Below are 19,395 nucleotides of genomic sequence, written 5' to 3'. Positions count from 1 at the left end.
ATAGTCAATGGTACAACACATCAATTCTACTGAAGTTTCATTTCTAGTACATTTTCGTCCCTGACAAACGTCATGTGTATAAACACAAATTGTTTATTGTTGCAAACTTTTGACCTTCGCCAACGAAAGTGCCAATTTTTACCAGGAATAACTTTCCATCAGATTGTTGTTATTCCGCAGTTCCGCACTAGAACATGACCCAGTTCTTAGTCATTGTCTACTTATTTGCAGTGTTTACACGTTAAGCTTAAATGCTCTCCAGGTTCGGGAGTGATTCGAATGATTTTGGGGTGTCAACTGGTTCTGTGTTATTAATTAATAATCGAAGATTTTTTAGTAAACATAATCCGTGAGTTGATTTAGGCCTTTAGGGGTTGTAATTCTGAGTAAGTATAATCTATGATTTAATTAATTAACTACTATAATCAAACTATTTAGTTAAATAACATGAAGTTAATTGAGCACTTTAATTAAGACGTAGTATTACAAAAAGATTTTATTGGATCCCGTACTGTCATTTATTAAGGAAATAATTCTTCCTTTTTGAGGGTTTAATGTTCAATACAATTTATAGATTATTGACAATATGCAATACATAGTACGTTATTCACTCTAAATGCAAAGCTATATGACATTTACTAGTTTGAAACATCACTAACTTATCGTTAACTAAGAATAACTATATAAAATGACAGATAAGTGAGTCTTAACAAAGAAGAATAAGAAGAAACTTTTCGAATCTCAAAAAGGAAATCTTTAACATTTTAAATTCCAATAATATGTTTTCATTTATGTTGGTTTTACTAATCTAATTCAAATAAGATAGTTGTTGTTGCACGTCTACGTTTAAACACAATAGTTAATTAATTTGATTACACAATTACAAAAGATTACCCTATATGTTAATGTTTCATGGAATAAATCAATAAAAATAAATACATAGCAAATAAACAATAAAACAGCTTTAAGGACATCAGAGTCTGTACTGTTAATTATGAATAATTATCAATAAATTACCGTAATTTAGCGAAATCTAAATTTCGTGTCGAACTAAACAAGCATATGGTGGTTTCGTAAAAAGAAGGGTAATTATAACGATAACGGACGTCTTGCTAAAATTATATTTTTCCACTACTCTTATGCTAAATAACGTCCTGAATTCCAAAATGATTGTTATTTTCCCGGGAAAAGCACAGTTTCTCCGGAAAAGTGGAAAAACAAAATTTTCGCTTAAATGGGTCATGAGGGTACTCAAACTAACCAGTAGAGTGAGTTAGGTATTAGTTTAGGATAGGTTAGGTTAGATTATATTGAGCCGTATTAATAAAAAGAAGGATATGCTCAAAAGGAAAAGGTATGAAGCAAAAGCATTTGCTTCTAGTAAAAGGTAAAAGTAAAAGCATATCCTTCAAACCGTATTAATAATGATTACCTTTTACTTCCGAGCAAATCCTTCTGCTCGGAAGTAAATGGTTCTTTAGGAACATCACATGTTACACGTCTGATCCTGTCTATTTTTGTCTACTGATACCCCTCGAAGGCTTAACTGTACCAACTCCGTGTAATGGTTTTGCATCCGGCTTTGAATTTAATCATCACAAACTAAATTATAAAATCTAGAGTGTGTGGGCCGGAATTTTACCCCGGATTTTACTCCCATAATCTTAACTCCTTTCTAGACATAGAATTTGGTTGATGATAATAGTTAGTCGGGTACATAATAAATTTGTTTATAGAAATCATGATATATGCTTTGTAGATAGCATGCAGTACTGTATAACCACAGGAACCCTCATCGCAGCTGCAGACTAAATAAATTTCCATTTACCTGGCTGGATTTCTTCTAAAATATCCCCTGAAAATTGTCAGATTTATTTCCTATTTAAATGATATTAATTTTTATGAGTACCTAGGATTGCTGATTCAAGGAAGGTATTGAGGTGTGTTTTTATTGAGATGTTGATAGCTTAGTAAGAGGTAAACAAAATACTCCCGCCACAGCAAACCTGCAGACTAAGTAAATTTCCATTTGCCTGATTGGATGTACACTAAAATGTCTCCAATATCACATTCATTCCCTATTTAAATAGCTTTAGTTTAACTGAGTACTTAGGTTTACTGCTACAGGGAGGGTAAAAAGGTGTTTTGTTTTTTTTTGTAAAATGTAATAGTTTAGTATGAAATGAATGCAAATTTGATCAAAAAATGATCATAAACAAGAAAACTACAACAGTTTAAAAATTTCTCCATAAAAATAACATGGAAATTTTAAATTTACAATTTTTTTGAATTTTCTCCGTAGCCATTAGGCGCATAACCTCGCTTCGATATACTAAATTAATAGTTTTTTTAAACTCTACAATATGGCTTGGAAAGAAGTTGCTAAATTCTATGTTTTTAGGGTAAAAAATGTTAAAATCCAATTACCCCATAAAACCGCCGATAAGCCCCCGTTTCCATATCCTATTATGCTGATTCGCGAATCCCTTAGAATAAACGTAGGTTTACACGTTTGCACCAAATTTAATCAAAATCGGATCACCTTTGCTCGAGTTATCGTGCTAACGGGCACACACATATATGAATTTGAACGGAGGAGGTTTTTGGCCTCTGGGGACCTGAAAACGGAAAAGTAAATGGGTCATGGGTCTAGGTCTTACCATGAGACCTACGGAATAGCTTTTTCCCTATTTAGGAAATTCGCTAAAATTTAGCACCACACTGTAAAACCACCACACACCTTTTACTTAAACGTATAATCTGCTACTGATCAGATGCATCATTTTTGAAGGATTTACTTCAAAGAAAAAGTAAATGGTCAGTTTTATTAATAACCATTTACTCAAGTCATGAGCAAAACCTCAAATTTCTATAGATTACCTTTTACTTCTAAAGCAAAAGGTTTTGCTTTAGTTTTTATTAATACAGATTGAAGGATTTGCTCGAATTTTCGCAAGTAAAAGGTTTACCTCATCTTTATTAATACGGCTCATTAGGTTAGGTTATGTTGGATTAGGTTACTTACAATACCAATTTTATTGATAACCTGACCTAACCTAACCTAACCTATAACTTAAAACCTAACCTAATTGTGATCGACATAATCACCAAAAGAAGAAACATTAAAACCACATAGATTATCCAAATAACTTTTTTTGAACAGAAAATGAATGTAAATAACAACACACCAAAAGGTAACGAAATTACGACACAGAGTTTATATACTCAACATAAAAAATAACAGTAGCTTTTAAAAGGTCCAGGAATCAAACCGTTACCATAAACAGTATAAAATTAACTATACTGTACATCATTAAAGTTTCAAATTGTCAATTTAGTAATGATGGAAGTAACAGACAGGTGACTCGATCATTACTATTGAACGGAGGTTGCGATATCATTATTGCTTCATTGGATCTGCAGCATGTTGCAAGATAATGACTTACCTCTGTACCTCGGGCTTTGTCCCATCTAGGTCACCAGTTGGTTATCTCTGAGGTAATTAAGACGGTAATCGGGTATATGGAACGGATGGACACTCAAGGCCTGGGTCGGTAAGGTTTTGATAGAGATTTTATACGTTTAATGGTGATGCAAACGGTTTAATTCGAGGCAAAGCTTAAACATAGTCCCTTGCAAATGTGTGGCTTAGTATAGTGCTCGCCTAATATCACCAGGATCGATAGTGAGAAAATTTATTAGCTTTTTGATGGTTCAAAACTGGGCCCTGCCATCCTTGATCATTTCTGAAAATAAATAACCCTGATCACAGCATTTGCTGATCTTTAGTAACAAAGCTATAATTTTAATAATCCTTTCTTTACTCAAATTTGACTTCAAATACAATCCTTGGTGTGGGAGAATCATCCGGTCAGACTTGTCATCATCGTGGGTCAGCAGGATAAAATTTGAATCTATAAAAGAAAGTTTTCTTAAAAATTTATAAACTACCTACTTATAATGAAAATACCCCCTTCGAAAACAGATACTGTAAGTGAATTTCTAGTTAATTGTATTTTTACTAAAATATTCCCTTGATATGTCATATGCACCTTATTGAAGTAATAACGAGTACCTAGGTTTGCTGCTACAGGGATGAAAAACCATTTCTTTGATAAATTTCAATAGTATAGCATCAAAACATTTAACTGCCAAAATTGATCATGATATATCCATAAACAAGCGAACCTCAATAGTTTATTTATTCTCCATAAGAATGGTATAAAAATTGTTATGTCAGCTTTTTAGGAATGTCTACAACGCTTTAATGAAAAAAATATTTGTTTTTGAGCTCTAAACGATGGTTGTAATGAAAATCAAGAATCTTTATGGTATAACTTAAGGGTGAAAAAAATATTGAACAATTTTAAATTCCTATAACTCCCAGTTCTCATGATCATATCTTGCTGGTTCAAGTGTACCTAAACGTTAAAGCCAAATTTCACCAATATCGCACCACAATTGCTCGAGTTATCATGTTCATGGACACAAATAAATGTATATAAATACGTACCATTTTGAACAAATAGAGTTTTTGGCCGGGGACATCTATATCAAAAAGTATATCGGTCTTGGGTCTTACTGTAACAGCTATAGCTTCTTTTCTATAGGTAAAATTCGCTAAAATAATCCTAGTCAATTTTCTTTCATCTATTTAGCTCACATTAATGTTATTTGATCCAAACAAAGCATTATTTTCCATCACGTCAATCATCCATCTTCCATTCTAAAGTTTTTTCCGCTCTAATGTTCTTAGCTCTACTTCTACACAGCCAACCTTCAACAATCAGCTACAAACAGCATTGTTGTAAACAAACAACAAACAACCAACCAGCACACTGCGCATAATAAGTCTTTAGACTCACAAATTAGCAACTCTGAACAGCCAATGATCTGTCCTCCTTGAGGATGGTTTTTGTGCGGAGTTTTAGGCAGTTTTGTTCCAATGTCCTTGAGATTCCAACAGCTGATCAGATTGGAATCAAAACGTGGTGACAAAAGATGCAATTAAGAAGGCCTTGGCAATGAATTGACGTGTGACACTTGTATTGTTGAATGTACTTGATTTTTAATTGTAGTTCCCACATAGTGTCAAAGAAGGTGGAGGAAAAAGAATTGTATATTCTTTGATGATACGGGCTGTGATTATGTGATAGCGATTTTTTGTGCCAAAATGACTTCTCGTTTTGAGAAAAATCTTAAGGCTTTATGTATGTTTTATTCTGATGCCGTGTGAGCGCTGATGTCAAGTATAAATTTTCCTCTTATTTGAGGAAAAACGTTACCCTGTGAACGGTCCTCTTTGGTGCGAGAGTCTTCATCCATTTGTTGGAGTTCTCACCACGGTCTCAATTACGAATGTTGGAATGTTTGGTCTGAGAGCGTGTAGAGCCTTGACGGAAATCTCAATCTGAAAAAAATTGACATGTAAAAACAAATACAACAAAAGACATTTTGTATTGATATAATAAATATATTAACAACAATCTGTAGAGTATGTTCAAGCTATTGATGTACAGACATAAGACTGGAAGTTTGGCCAATTTAAATTATGGTCAATTGCTGAAAACGTTGTTTATCAAATAACTAGCGCAAATTTATAGCTAACTTTAATCTTATATTTTTGAGGGATAATTATTAATCTTGATAATCTTGATTGTACTACAATTGTGCTACTTACAAGCGTATACTTATATACTTGAATGCTTTGCCTACTCATGTAAATCATTCTTGGCCAATGACAAGAGGTACAAACAAATGAGTTAGGGTATCCATTATTGATCATTCTTTTCTCCAAAACTTAAGTCTAATGTGTTCGACATGAGCAAGTGATGAAAGTTGGAACCCCAAAAATTGTTACATGAATATTTCTACATCAAAAAACACCAGGTTCGAACATAGGTCAACACAAACCAAACACCTCCAAAGTACGTACTATTATTTGAGAAGCAATTCTCGTCATATTGCAACAATAGGCTACTCTCACGTGTTCAAGTCAACAATTAATTGTAGATATGGGACGATGATCAGAGCAAGGTCCATTGGTTGGCAAACACCTCCAAGTTGCTAAATTATCGCAAACCTTTCACTTTTAGAGGTCGGTGCCTCACCCGGACTTGTACACACACCTGGAAGAAAGTGCCAGAGCGTATTCAAGTTCAGCGTTTGCTTTGCATTTGTAAACACAGGCTATGAGAAGAATTCTAATGAGATCTTTAGAAGTTGTGGGTAGGTTAGGATGGAAATTAGTCCTGTATAGACACAACTGTAGCTGTGCAGGGTACAAATGTGTATGGTGGAACTTGTTTCCTGTCCATCCTTGCGACTTGCGATACATGCGACTGGTCCGGGTAATAAATGTTATAGTCTGTATGATGGTACTTGTCTCCTAACCCTTCTTCTGCATAGAACTGGACCAAGCATTACACCATCGGTCAGGTGACAAGTTCCATTGGTAAATATGTTTTAAGTTTTCAGCCGAGGCAGTGGAGCAGAAGGTGTCAAGGCTCATAGCATTTGTCTATGCCCATAGTTAAAAAATAACTATATTAAAAATTATTATTCTTTGGAAGGATTTAGACGAATCAATGGACCCACAAGAACTGTGTTTTTAGGTAACATAATAAATTAGCAGTATAAGTAGGATTTAAAAAGTAACTTCCACTTTCCATAGATCAGGAAAATACATACAGTATAAACATATTTGAATATCAGTACAATACAAATGACCAAGGATATACTTCAAAGAGATCCAATTTCCTGGCATAAAACACAAGTAAGTCTTCTGTTACGAACGAAAGCGAAAGAGAAAGAAACAGTTATCTGTTCGTGAAACTGATGTTGTTGCCTGTTTTGGATCTTACTTACTTTAATATTTCCCTTTGAAATGGCGACCATAAGAATGTATGTATTTTTAGCCAACTATTAATGGAGATGAGTGAAGGATGAGTGGCGCGATCTTGTGGTCTTCTTAGTGACTAATGCCGACATATTCTCTAGACACAGATGTAATTATTTATACCCCATACAGCCAATGGCAATTAAGGGATCTACAGTTTATAGAGTAATCCGAACCACATTTTTACCTTGTAATTAAGGAATTGGTTTAATTATCAGGATAGTACTGCAGATAGTCGTAGTCAATGGTAGTACTCACTAGTGCGGACTTTAATCCACACCAGGGAGTATCGCATCCACAGTGCATGCCTATAGATCCACAACGATTTTATTGTATTCAATTTTATTCCAAATACCGTCTAATTACTAAAATTGTGAAACATTATAAATGAACACGTACAAAAGGGCGTTAAAAAGATTGCACACTTCAGACGGTTGGAAAGAAAAGCCAATCCAATAGAATCATGGACTCAAGCTCACAAAATATCATTTATGGTCCTTTTGCAAGGAAAATATACGACCATTTGAAAAGCAATGCATCACTGTAGCAAAAACTGCTTTAGTTGCCTCAAATGGTTAGTTAGTGGTTATTTAGTACGTAGTATATAGGCCAGCCGTGTTCGCTCGAGCGTAGCTGCATGGCTGCATACCTGATGTTGCATCATTGGGTTACATGGAATCATTACTGCCATTCTCAAGGTTAATGAACACTACAGGACGTTCCAAAATGTGCTATTAAACATCTAGGCAGTTATTAATTAAACGTTAGCCATGTGGTATCGGAGTTCTCCGTAAACGCTAGTGATTCTAAAAGATCATTATCATTATGAGAACAGATTATGATGGGTTTTAAGTATATATGTGTCCGGTTTTGATATTAACTCTTTATTTACTGTAGTTTTTCCCGAATTACAACTATTTTAACAAAACCCAAACGACAATTCTGTGCCAACTTCTGACCAGTTGGTTTGTTACACCTCGGATGCAGTTAGTGGCAGAATACAACATTAGAATTAACACAATCTATCGGTGGCTTAACCATAGACTAAGCAACACAAATATGATTTATCCTATGGCTTAACTAAACTACATTTTTTAACCATAGACATCCATGTTCTTTTGTCAACGAAGTACAAATCATTTTTCGACAGTTGATTTGTAAGCTTGTCTCTCCCCTCCCCTCTCACACTCACAGTATTCACCCGGTGGGCTTGCACACCATAATTTTTGCTCACACAACCCGTGGATTAAAATGCAAAACTATTCAACGAAAATAATCTATATTTTATATTTTTCTGACTCTTTTTCCTATTAGTCCAGGAGCAAACTGCACATATCCAGCTTCCGTGGGATTTTTTGTGAAGCAAATGTGTGACTATGTGGAATCTCTTTATTATATGTCACATAATGGTGTAGTACCGGGTGTTTACCCTCAAATTGCGGGGTTTGGTTTTTATGACGTCGTAAATCCAAGATGGCCGCCATGTGTGACATCTATTCACTAAATTCATAGTAACTCTTTTCAGAGTAAAATAATTTTAATTTACACCATTGAATTCAGCTCAAAAAATCAAACAATTTGGTGTTTTGAATCATTGCTCTATGACCATTGGTTACCGAGATATTGAAGGCGGAAAACACAGAACATTGTCGCCATGTTATCCTTATAGGGGAAAAAATAAAATTGTATATCTAGCTTATTACTCAGCATATCTTAATAATAATTGGTATGTGGCTTCATTTAGTAGAGATCTACTTGAATATGGCCTAAAATCCCCCATTTTTACATTTCCGTGGCAGCAAACCTGCATACTAACTTCCAATGTTATTCTTATGGACAATTTTTTGCATGCTTGTTCATGAACATACTTTGAGAAATGATGATGTGTGGCTCCATTTTAATTATTTATTGAAGCATTTGTAATTCGTTGAGTATACAAGTCTGCTGCTACGGGTAGGTCTGCTATAAACAAATTATAGGTATTAGAAATAAAATAAATTAGACTATAGTTGTGAGGCATATGTAATTTTGTAGGATTTTGAATTAAGCAATTGTATGATTGTTGGCGATTGATAGGTAATGACATGTAGAACCGTGTACTACCGAGTATTTTGTCTGAAAATGTGGCCAAGCTGGTGTTTTCGGTCGCCATCTTGGATTCGCCATATTGGATGTTAATAACTTTTTTATACAATGCTAGTGTTGTGACACATCATTATGAACTAAATTTTCACGCTGATTTCAATGCTAAAATATGTTTTTAAATATATTTTTTCGTTTTGAAGATTCAAATAAAAACTATGATTGGTGGTGATAGATAGGTAGTGACATAGAATCGTGTACTACCGGGTGTTTTGTCTGAAAGTGTGGCTAAGCTGGTGTTTTTGGCCCGCCGTCTTGGATCTACCATATTGGACATTAATATAATTTTTTAAATGTAATGCTGGTGTTGTGACTCATCATTATAAACTATAGATGTTTACGCTAATTTCAATTCCGAAAACCGTTTGTAAATATCGTCTTTCGTTTCGAAAATATATTGAAATGAAAACTCCCCCCCATACATCTTTTACGGACGTTTCGTACTTTGATTATTTTTCTCATATATCCAGTTCTTATTATCGCTTGCAATTCGTTATAGTATTCAGTGATGTAAGGGCTTTTATTTAAGCTATCGATCATTAAAATCGGACGAGTTAGAGTTGAGCTATGAACCACAACACAATATTAAATCTAACTTTTTCCAAATCAGTTTTATGAAAAGATTTATATCTCGGTTTGTTAATACGACAAAAGGTACATTCTAGTCTTAAATTACTCAGTAAATGTCTGGTTTAAAATGTTATTAATCACTAAATGAAATCTGACTAATTGAAAATGAGTCATGGGCCTTTATTTAACATTAATAATTATTTTTATTTAGAAATTTTTCTTTGGTTAAAGCAATTAAAGACATACAGGGCTGGTCATCAGGGTTACAACATTTGTTTGGTGTAAGTACAAAGTAAATTATGTGTAATGAGGCATATAAGACTAAAAGGTGCCACGTCTAAAAATTGTAACACTGATGACTAGCCCTGTATGTCTTTAACCAAAGAAAGATTTGGACATAAAAATAATTTAATGTTAAATGATGGTTAATGACTCATTTTAAAATAACTTAGTCAGATTTCATTTAGTGATTAATAAAATGTTAAATCAAACATTAACCAAGTAATTTGAGACCAGGAAGAACTTAGTGACGTACTAATAACCCGAGATATACATCTTTTAATAACAACAGAACTTTTTTTCTTTTTTTCTGAACTCCTGCATCAATCTTTGCATATTTCCAAACTTTCTATTTATTGCATTGTTATTTATTTTTGAATATAGTATCCTGTTGTTATTGCATTGTTATATCTTGTTCTTGTACGGAGTTATCATATTGTTATTTTTCTGCAAGTTTTATCTGTTTTTTATGAAGTATGTTCTGCCTCTTTACTGAAGTTTCACTCGGCTACTGGCATCATTGTTATTGTTCCTATACTGGTTTTGTTTTTCGAATATCTCGTTTTGTCAACTTGTTCAGATAGTTTGTTATTTATAGTTGTTACTTATAGTTTGTTATTCATAGTTTGTTATTTATAGTTTGTTATTTATAGTTGTTACTTATAGTTTGTTATTCATAGTTTGTTATTTATAGTTGTTATTTATCTTTTTATGTCTTGTATTGAAGTCTTGTTTTCCAGTTTTTTTTTCACTACTTTTATACTGGCCTGTGATTTTTCTGCTTCTTCCGTATGTAAGATTATTGTATTATTCATTTAAAAATGGTGCAACTGTTAACAAATAAATAAATAAAATAAAATAAACAGATTTGTAATAAGTTAGATTTAATATTGTGTTAGGGTTCGTAGCTCGACTCTAACGCTCTAACTCAACCGAATTTAAAGATCAATAGCTCAAATGAAAGCTCATACATCACTGAATATCTTAAGACTAGAACGATCTGCAAGCGTTAATAGGAACTAGAGATATAAGAAAAATAATCTTAAAAATGTTCAAAGTACGAAACGTCCGTAAGAAATGTAAGGGGGAGAGTTTTTATTTGAATATATCTTCCAAACGAAAAAATATATTTAAAAACATATTTCAGCATTGAAATCAGCGTGAAAATTTAGTTCATAATGATGTGTCACAACACTAGCATTGTATAAAAAAGTTATTAACATCCAATATGGCGAATCCAAGATGGCGACCGAAAACACCAGCTTGACCACATTTTCAGACAAAATACTCGGTAGTACACGGTTCTACATGTCATTACCTATCAATCGCCAACAATCATACAATTAATTGCTTAATTCAAAATCCTACAAAATTACATATGCCTCACAACTATAGTCTAATTTATTTTATTTTCTAATACCTATAATTTGTTTATAGCAGACCTACCCGTAGCAGCAGACCTGTATACTCAACGAATTACAAATGCTTCAATAAATAATTAAAATGGAGCCACACATCATCATTTCTCAAAGTATGTTCATGAACAAGCATGCAAAAAATTGTCCATAAGAATAACATTGGAAGTTAGTATGCAGGTTTGCTGCCAAGGAAATGTAAAAATGGGGTATTTTAGGCCATATTCAAGTAGATCTCTACTAAATGAAGCCACATACCAATTATTATTAAGATATGCTGAGTAATAAGCTAGATATACAATTTTATTTTTTTCCCCATAAGGAAAACATGGCGACAATGTTCTGTGTTTTCCGCCTTCAATATCTCGGTAACCAATGGTCATAGAGAAATGATTCAAAACACCAAATTGTTTGATTTTTTGAGCTGAATTCAATGGTGTAAATTAAAATTCGATTATTTTACTCTGAAAAGAGTTACTATGAATTTAGTGAATAGATGTCACACATGGCGGCCATCTTGGATTTACGACGTCATAAAAACCAAACCCCGCAATTTGAGGGTAAACACCCGGTACTACACCATTATGTGACATATAATAAAGAGATTCCACATAGTCAAACATTTGCTTCACAAAAAATCCCACGGAATACAGTTTGCCCCAAGACTATATGTAAAATTCAGTTTTCACTTTACTAATCAAAGCCAAAATCCTTAAGAGAAACACAGCGCCGGTCATGATGCAATGCGTTTTATATCTTTTATGCCTACCGGTTTCAGTTTCAACACTACTACTGTTTTCTAGGTCAAAAGTATAAAAACTTACCGAGCAACGGTCTAATTAACTAAAATTAAATCATTGATGATTTGCCAACTGAGAAAAGTACTGTATACAGTATTTCAAAACAATCATAACCATGGACCGGTATTGTGGAAAAAGGACCAATTTTTAAATAGGTCTTATAGAGGTTATTAAAGAAACAAAGGTTTAACAATATAATATAGTTAGGCTTTAAATTCTCTTGCAAAATCTGAACTCTGTTTTTAGCGAATTTCCCTTAGGGAATACGATATTTGGACATATTATGTTCTAATTTTTTTTAGTAAACGTTCGAGTCTTCTGTTACAGGCCTATTTGTCATTTGCTTAATGATTTCTACATTTTAGATTAGATTGTACAATTCATGCTCCGTGACATATAACACCAGATGGGAAGTAACAACACGATTACTACATTTACTTAAATTAATGTTGGTTGAATGACAAAAATCATGTGGTAAACTTACCTTATATTTTTTCAACTGATCCCAAAGAATAATTTTGAAAAAATACGGAAAGAATGAAACATCAAATGCTCGTACCCACCCATAATAGTTCAAATAATTTAGTTTACATTCCTTAAACAGCTGTTTTCATTGTTGCAAATTCTTAGTATTATTTTTATATTCACTTACAATTTCAAGAAAGGGCTAAGTAGGTATGCTGTTAGTATTTATTTATGCGCAATTAAATTTATTTAGAAGTAATGTACCTACATAATAACTTAACAAAATTCGCTACATCCGTAACAATGAATCGCGTTCCCCTTTATGGTTTAAGATGTTCGTGGTATAAATTCCTTTTAATCATATAGATTGGCTTGGTATTTTAAAGATATTACATCTTTACATTTAGACGAGTATTTTGTTGAAAACTTTGATGTTTACTACTGGTCCTAAATCTCCTATATTGTTTAACAACTGTTTTGTCATGAAAGCTCTTCCATAACTTAATCAAAACTACATGGATAAACTATTAATTTAGAAATGTGATAACCAGAATGTAATTAGATAGACAGTGGTAGTACAGTAATCTAAAAGGTAATTTGCAAAGTTTGGACAAGCAAATGCAGTATGAGATTACAACACAAATCAGACACCTCTTACGTGATAGAAAGACATAGAGCCCGGATAGCTCAGTCGGTAGAGCATTAGGCTTTTAACCTAAGGGTCCAGGGTTCAAGTCCCTGTTCGGGCGGAAAACTTTTGAGCTGACTAGTTTGATAGGGTCTTCCCTTTAGAACGAGGATTGAGATGTCTGATTAAAATTCAAACTAAATGTCAATAAACCGATCACCTTCATCGGTACTAATAGAGATATGATTGGACAATGAAACTCGAATAACGTTCCTTGAATTATTTTTTAAATAATTTTTGCCATTTATGAATTTTAAAATTAATGATTTGTGGCTAATATAACCACGTGTTTCCCCAACTTTTATTATATTAAAGGTGTATTCAAAGTATTTTATGAGGATTTATAGAGTTTGAAAAGAAATTACGAATCTGAGTTTTATTATTTTCACTACACAGTATTTACTAATAATTTGTAGATACTATTTAATTTGAATCTAGGGTTTTTTCAAACGTAAAAAAAATTATATATGGCATAAAGCTTTATAATAAGCAAATACCTGCACAATTTTTTATTTGTATGTTTTCTTGACGTTTTAAAATTTACAGCATGATTACTAAAAGCAATAGCTTTAATATTCATGAAAAAATCCTTTCTCAGTGGGAGATAAAAAATTGTATCAATGACTGAAATACGGAAAAACTATATTTGAAATAAAGAATTTTGGAAGGCCGAAAGATTTAAGAATCGGCCGCCAGAGCCTCCAGTGGAGTCGTCATGAGGAACATAAGAAAAACGAATATTCTAGTCTTCTTGCTTATTGTAGTCTCAGCCTTCTAAATGTAGTCACATGGATATCAAAACTTTAAAGTTTAGAAAATTCCCAAGCGAGCCAAAGCAATTTAATCAAGCATTTCCCTCAATCAGCTGATTAATCACGTGACTCACAGCCTTCTTGATCACGATCTTGGTCACGAGACTTTTAGCCTTTCTTCTGAAGGTCATGTGAGTTGCTTCTGATAAAGTACTCTCTCCCTGACCTCACTTGCCGGTTCCCATCGTCAGGTTCGGTTGCGGCATTGTTCTTGCTGTGTTGGGATTCTTTAATTGCCATCATCATCACTTACAGATACTTCTGCAACAAAAGAAATGGCCGAAAATTTTTTTGGACAATGAATAAAAGTGTCGTGTAAAAATTTAAGTTTTAGTTTCTCAAAAAAGTGGTTCTGATTCGTGATTTGAATAAAATTATCAGTTTTTTAATGATCAACTATCAATATTGATAAGGTGACTGAATATCGTAGCCAAAAATGAAATACACAATTTAAAAAAAAAACTTACAAATTTTAGACAATCTAGTATATTATTTCGTTAGACATATTACACGTCTCATCAAAAACTTGGAAAGAAATAGAGTGCTGTTTACATCCAAAGTAAACTGCCAAGAGTTGATCTTGAAAACTTAGAATCATTTCTGTATCTTGTCCCAAAAATTTCTGCAACGCATCAAAATATCAGCCAGTTTCGACAGGTAAAAGACGCGTTTATTCCCCAAAGTCCATTTCAACCATTTTGCGTTCATGAATTGCTCAATTGACCATTTTTTAAATTAGGAGCACTGGTTAAAGCTTGTCATTTTGTAAGAGCATCCAAAGTCAGGTTTAAAGTATAGTTACTAAATGTCGCATTGACCTTAGAATGAATTGTATGTTCAAGTTCTTTGAAAGCGGAAAGACACTTTCGTGACAACATGAATATCCTTCAAGACTACCCGCATCCATTTGCGAATTGAGTTTATCTTAGAGAAATCTTTGTCCAAGGCACTAATCATTGAAATAACCATCTTAATAGATCCGCAATGGATTCACAATCAGATTTCAGTTGAACTATCAGAAAGTGATTGATGTTTCGTACGTAATTCGTCATAACTTGACGTTTAACCTTTGACACTCAACTTTGAGGATTCATTAATTGTATTGTCGTGCGTATTACTATTTTTGAAGGTTGCTCAGTCAAAGACCTTGCGAAATCCTGTGTGGATTTCAAAATTGTAAGATCATCCAATATGTCAGTAGTTATTACTTGCACTATTTTGAAATTGTTTAACAAAAACAAGAAAGGAAATTGAGGTTTGGAAAAGTAAGATGCCTTTTGAAGATTTATTACCGTTCTTTTTTGCCATGCGGCCCAATAATTAAGGCTAGATGGGTCCAGTTCAATCCTTTAATACGCTTCTGATTGACTTTTCTCAGTATCGAACCGGTGACCACTTGAATTATTGAATTAGAAGTATACCGTTACTATTGAGTTACCCAACTACCGAATTGAAAATCATCTAATGGATTTTCATAGAGAGATATCTTCACAAGTCAGTTTCCCTTTCTGTGAATATACCGATGATTATCTTGATAGGAAATAATATATTCAATGCTGTAAGTTGTACCTCGTTGTACCTAGAAATTGAGATATTCTCTGAAGGCGCCGGGTAGTAACATTATTACATTGCAAATTGCTTTTGGTGATCTCTTGTTGAATTAAATCGTTGATACAGCTCTAAAAAATCATATTGGTTAATACAAGATCTGGCCATGTGGAATGTGACCTTGAAAATTGCCAACAGTGAACGGCATATGTAAATTTCAACACTTGATATGCTTTGGAGTGACGTAACAAAGGGAAATATTCTGTGTACTTGAAGGTTGTTGGAATTAGAATAGTTGATTGAATGATTGTGTTTTGAATGACGCTGGTGATATCTATGAAAGTGGCGATTCCAAGTAATGAAGGCTGTGAAAATGATTTATTGAGATTCACTGTCTCCATGCAAAAGTTTCTCAAAGCACACACGGAAGAATGGTGACCTCCAATAACTCTGACGCAAGAGAACATGAACGTGTCAAGACCCAAATAAATACATATCCTTAGCAAACAAAGGAATGATTGCTAGCGATCAAGACTGCCGAAGTGAAATTTTTAATATCGAACGTCTCAAAGAAAATCAAGGGTACCTCAGGGTATACTTGGGGTATACAAGGGTATACAAGGGTGGCCTCTAAAAATTCTGACACAAGAAAAAAATTTAGAGGTTTAGACTCGAATAAATAGATTATTCAATTGATTAGGGTTGTACAGAGGATTTGAGAAGAATTTCTGTCTGAAGACAAGGAATTTCTAAAACACACAAGGAAGAAGGACGATCTCCCACTAATATGACGCAAGAGAAAATGAAAATGTCAAGACTCGAATAGAGCTGCTGGACAAAGAAAGCTATGTAAGGCCGTCAGAAACGCATTGTAAGTAGAAAATTATCACTCCCAGCGACGTTGTACCATAAAACCGATAGTGCGGGAGAATGTAAACAATGACATCAAGGTCGAGTGGTAGGAAACAATTATTGTCTTGTGGCGAAGTGATTCGGAACATGGAAATAGATCTGGAGGAGGATTCAGAAAACGAAGAACTTCTTTTTGAATTCAAATGTGGTATGTTGACGTTTGGGTGTGTGTTTGGGTTGCAATTGGACATTCAATAGCCTAAATATGTGGTTAGAATCGGGTAATCTGAATTGCGTATTCTACATTTTTACGTACTGAAAGCTAAGGAAACAGTTTCCTAGTCTGTGATATAAATACAGCAAGGGTAGAATTATTGACTAAGGAAATACAACTATGTTTCCCTTGTCTGTGGTAGAATCATTGACCATTATCAACGATGTAATGAATTGAGATGACCTATATGTTTTTTTTGTCCTAACCACTTGCACTATTAATTGATTTCCACTATTATATGGTGCAAGTAGACTTATCCTGATGTCAAATATTCCTGTTCTAACATGAACTCTATATTCCTACGATTGAGTGCGTAGATTTACTTTAGACAATTATTAGTAGTGGTTCAAGTCCGAGATGATCGTAATCAAACATGTTCTATTTACAGTTGGTTTTCAATTATGTTTATGTAAAATGAAATGTGTTACATGTAAGATGTTTCAAACTTAGGTCTAGAACTAACATAACATTTGTTCTAGTCGCAATTTATGCAAAATAAAACCTATTATTTCTAACAATGTCCTATACATAGCTGGAAGGACTTTTAACCAAACCAAACCGGACATGACATAATTTTTCCAACTCATGGCCACAACAGCTGTTAACACAGCAGGAAGTTGCTCGATGTTAGCATGGCATCGATAAAATATCGCAAGTATTTTTCAAACGGTTATAATCATATAGAATGAGATATGATCGTCCTTTTATGTGGGTTATCAATTACGGATGCCCACAACAAATTGAGATGCATCTTTAAATATTAAAATAAAAATACTTGCTCCCCGACCAGAGAGCAAATCCCTGCAAGAGAATATTTTTAATCTGTGATGATAATCAATTATTTTCATCTTTAAGACTATATTTTATGGGATCTACAACGTCAAGTCCCAATTCCGAAGGCTATTTTTACCTTAAAAACATTGTGTACAATTAGATCACCATTCCCGTCCTATGACCTGATCAACAAAACCACTCTACTTGAACTAAAACTTCCATAGCTTAACAAATTAAAAAAGTGTAAAGGGCAAAAGCACAGACAATGTATTATATTGTCTGTGGCAAAAGTGTTTAAGGGGACATGTCAATGAAAATTTTTTTCTTAATTTTTTAGAAATGGTATTTTTAGATTCTCTATGTTTTCCTGAACAAGAATATGTATAACAAGTGTGTGTTATAATTTAATTTACTTGTAAAAAAAATAAATAATAACGGTGTGCGGCCTTATTTTGCCACTATTTTCGCTATCACTGCACTCATTCTAGCAGTCATTCGTTATTGTGTTACATATAGTACTTGCAGAACCAGTTGTAATTGATTTATTTAGATCAGAATAATTTATTAACCCTATCTTAAGAATCATTCATGTCAAATACATACATGTCAAATTAAAGCGCCGTAAGAATGTTAGGTTTCAATGTATGATTGACCTGTCGACCTGTCGTATTCGTGCCTCTGGACTACGGACAGAAACTACAAGTAACAAGTTTATTTTTGAAACAGAATAACCACTGTCATACGCAAAGTTGAAAACATTGCCTTTACTTCTGCACGTAATTGAAACTCTTTACAGTGTTTTAAATGGGCAAGTAATCATTTTACTGAGGTCATAAAAGATTGGTAAAAGGTAGTTATGGTATTTATACTTGCCTGTCATTCGTCGTTAACTTGCATGTTAATCTTACGTGTCGCTAGTGTAATTGAACTCTCTAATTCTTCCAGAAGTACAGTACTTCTCTGAGTATTTGATACGAAATATAACCTTTTCGCGTTTGTATATTGTAAAAAGACAATAATAACGGTGTTTGCCAACAATTGCCGTTTAATGTGCGATGAGGGCAAAATCATTATACGTGCATATTTTATTATTAGTGAGAATTCTGTTTTAGATTTTTTTAGACTGATGGTATTTATAAGATGCTTTAATTCAAGAAAATATAGTTCATTAGGTGTCATCCTTTCTAGAAAACCTGAGGTGAAAAATCACCTTACAAAAACCTTTTTTCTCCCTTTCCTTTGTTCGTCTTTTTTGTTGCTTTATAGGGGCTTCACCAAAGCATATTTTTAAAATCAGCTATTAAAAAGAATGAGGAATTTTTTATAAGGAGGAGCGAGCTGGTCTAGTGGTTAGAGCGCGGGACTTCGGTCCCTGAGGTCCAGGGTTCAAATCTGGCCAAATAACCAATTATCTAAGTGATAATGCCACTACTCTAGGTCTAGCCTGAAGTAATGAGAAATACTTTCCCGGGCTCGTGCCTAGCGTCCTAGGACAAAAAATCAGACATTGGCTAAATCAGTAACCAGGTCCGCTGTTTAAAAACACCCAAAATATTGTTGCATAGTTTAGCTACAAAAGAGTTCTATTAAATAAAGAGGCTTGGAAAATGTTTATAAAAATATATTCACTGAGAAATCCACATTTTGTCAATATTATGATCAGCTTGCTAAAACAACTTACCAAATGTATAGGAGGGCCTAGGAGGCCTAGTGGGTTTAATACTAAATTCTTTGGACATTTTGTAAAAAATGTATAACAGTCAACTCAGTAAGTTTTAAAAAGAAAATAGCTTAAACAGCTTTATATAATCCTCTGAAACCTATTGCTAAATTTACGGGCATAATGATAGCTAAGAAAATTATAAGAAAAACGTTTTA

The 19,395-nt window shown here is 33.5% G+C and overlaps 1 protein-coding gene and 1 non-coding gene across 2 annotated transcripts in view; both read left to right on the top strand.

The window, feature by feature from the left end:
* The window catches only part of LOC128993303 (organic cation transporter protein-like), a 47,506-nt gene that overhangs the window by 9,994 nt on the left and 18,117 nt on the right, over positions 1-19,395 (top strand). The window lies entirely within an intron of this gene.
* Trnak-uuu (transfer RNA lysine (anticodon UUU)) lies at positions 13,246-13,318 on the top strand. Its single transcript has one exon. It is a non-coding gene; the product is annotated as a tRNA-Lys (tRNA).

The sequence above is a fragment of the Macrosteles quadrilineatus genome, unplaced genomic scaffold (assembly GCF_028750875.1).
Source record: "Macrosteles quadrilineatus isolate MER2022 unplaced genomic scaffold, UCM_ALF_1.0 Scaffold_4__1_contigs__length_99947679, whole genome shotgun sequence".
NCBI classification, from domain to species: domain Eukaryota; kingdom Metazoa; phylum Arthropoda; class Insecta; order Hemiptera; family Cicadellidae; genus Macrosteles; species Macrosteles quadrilineatus.
This window is presented reverse-complemented; position numbering and strand designations above follow the sequence as displayed.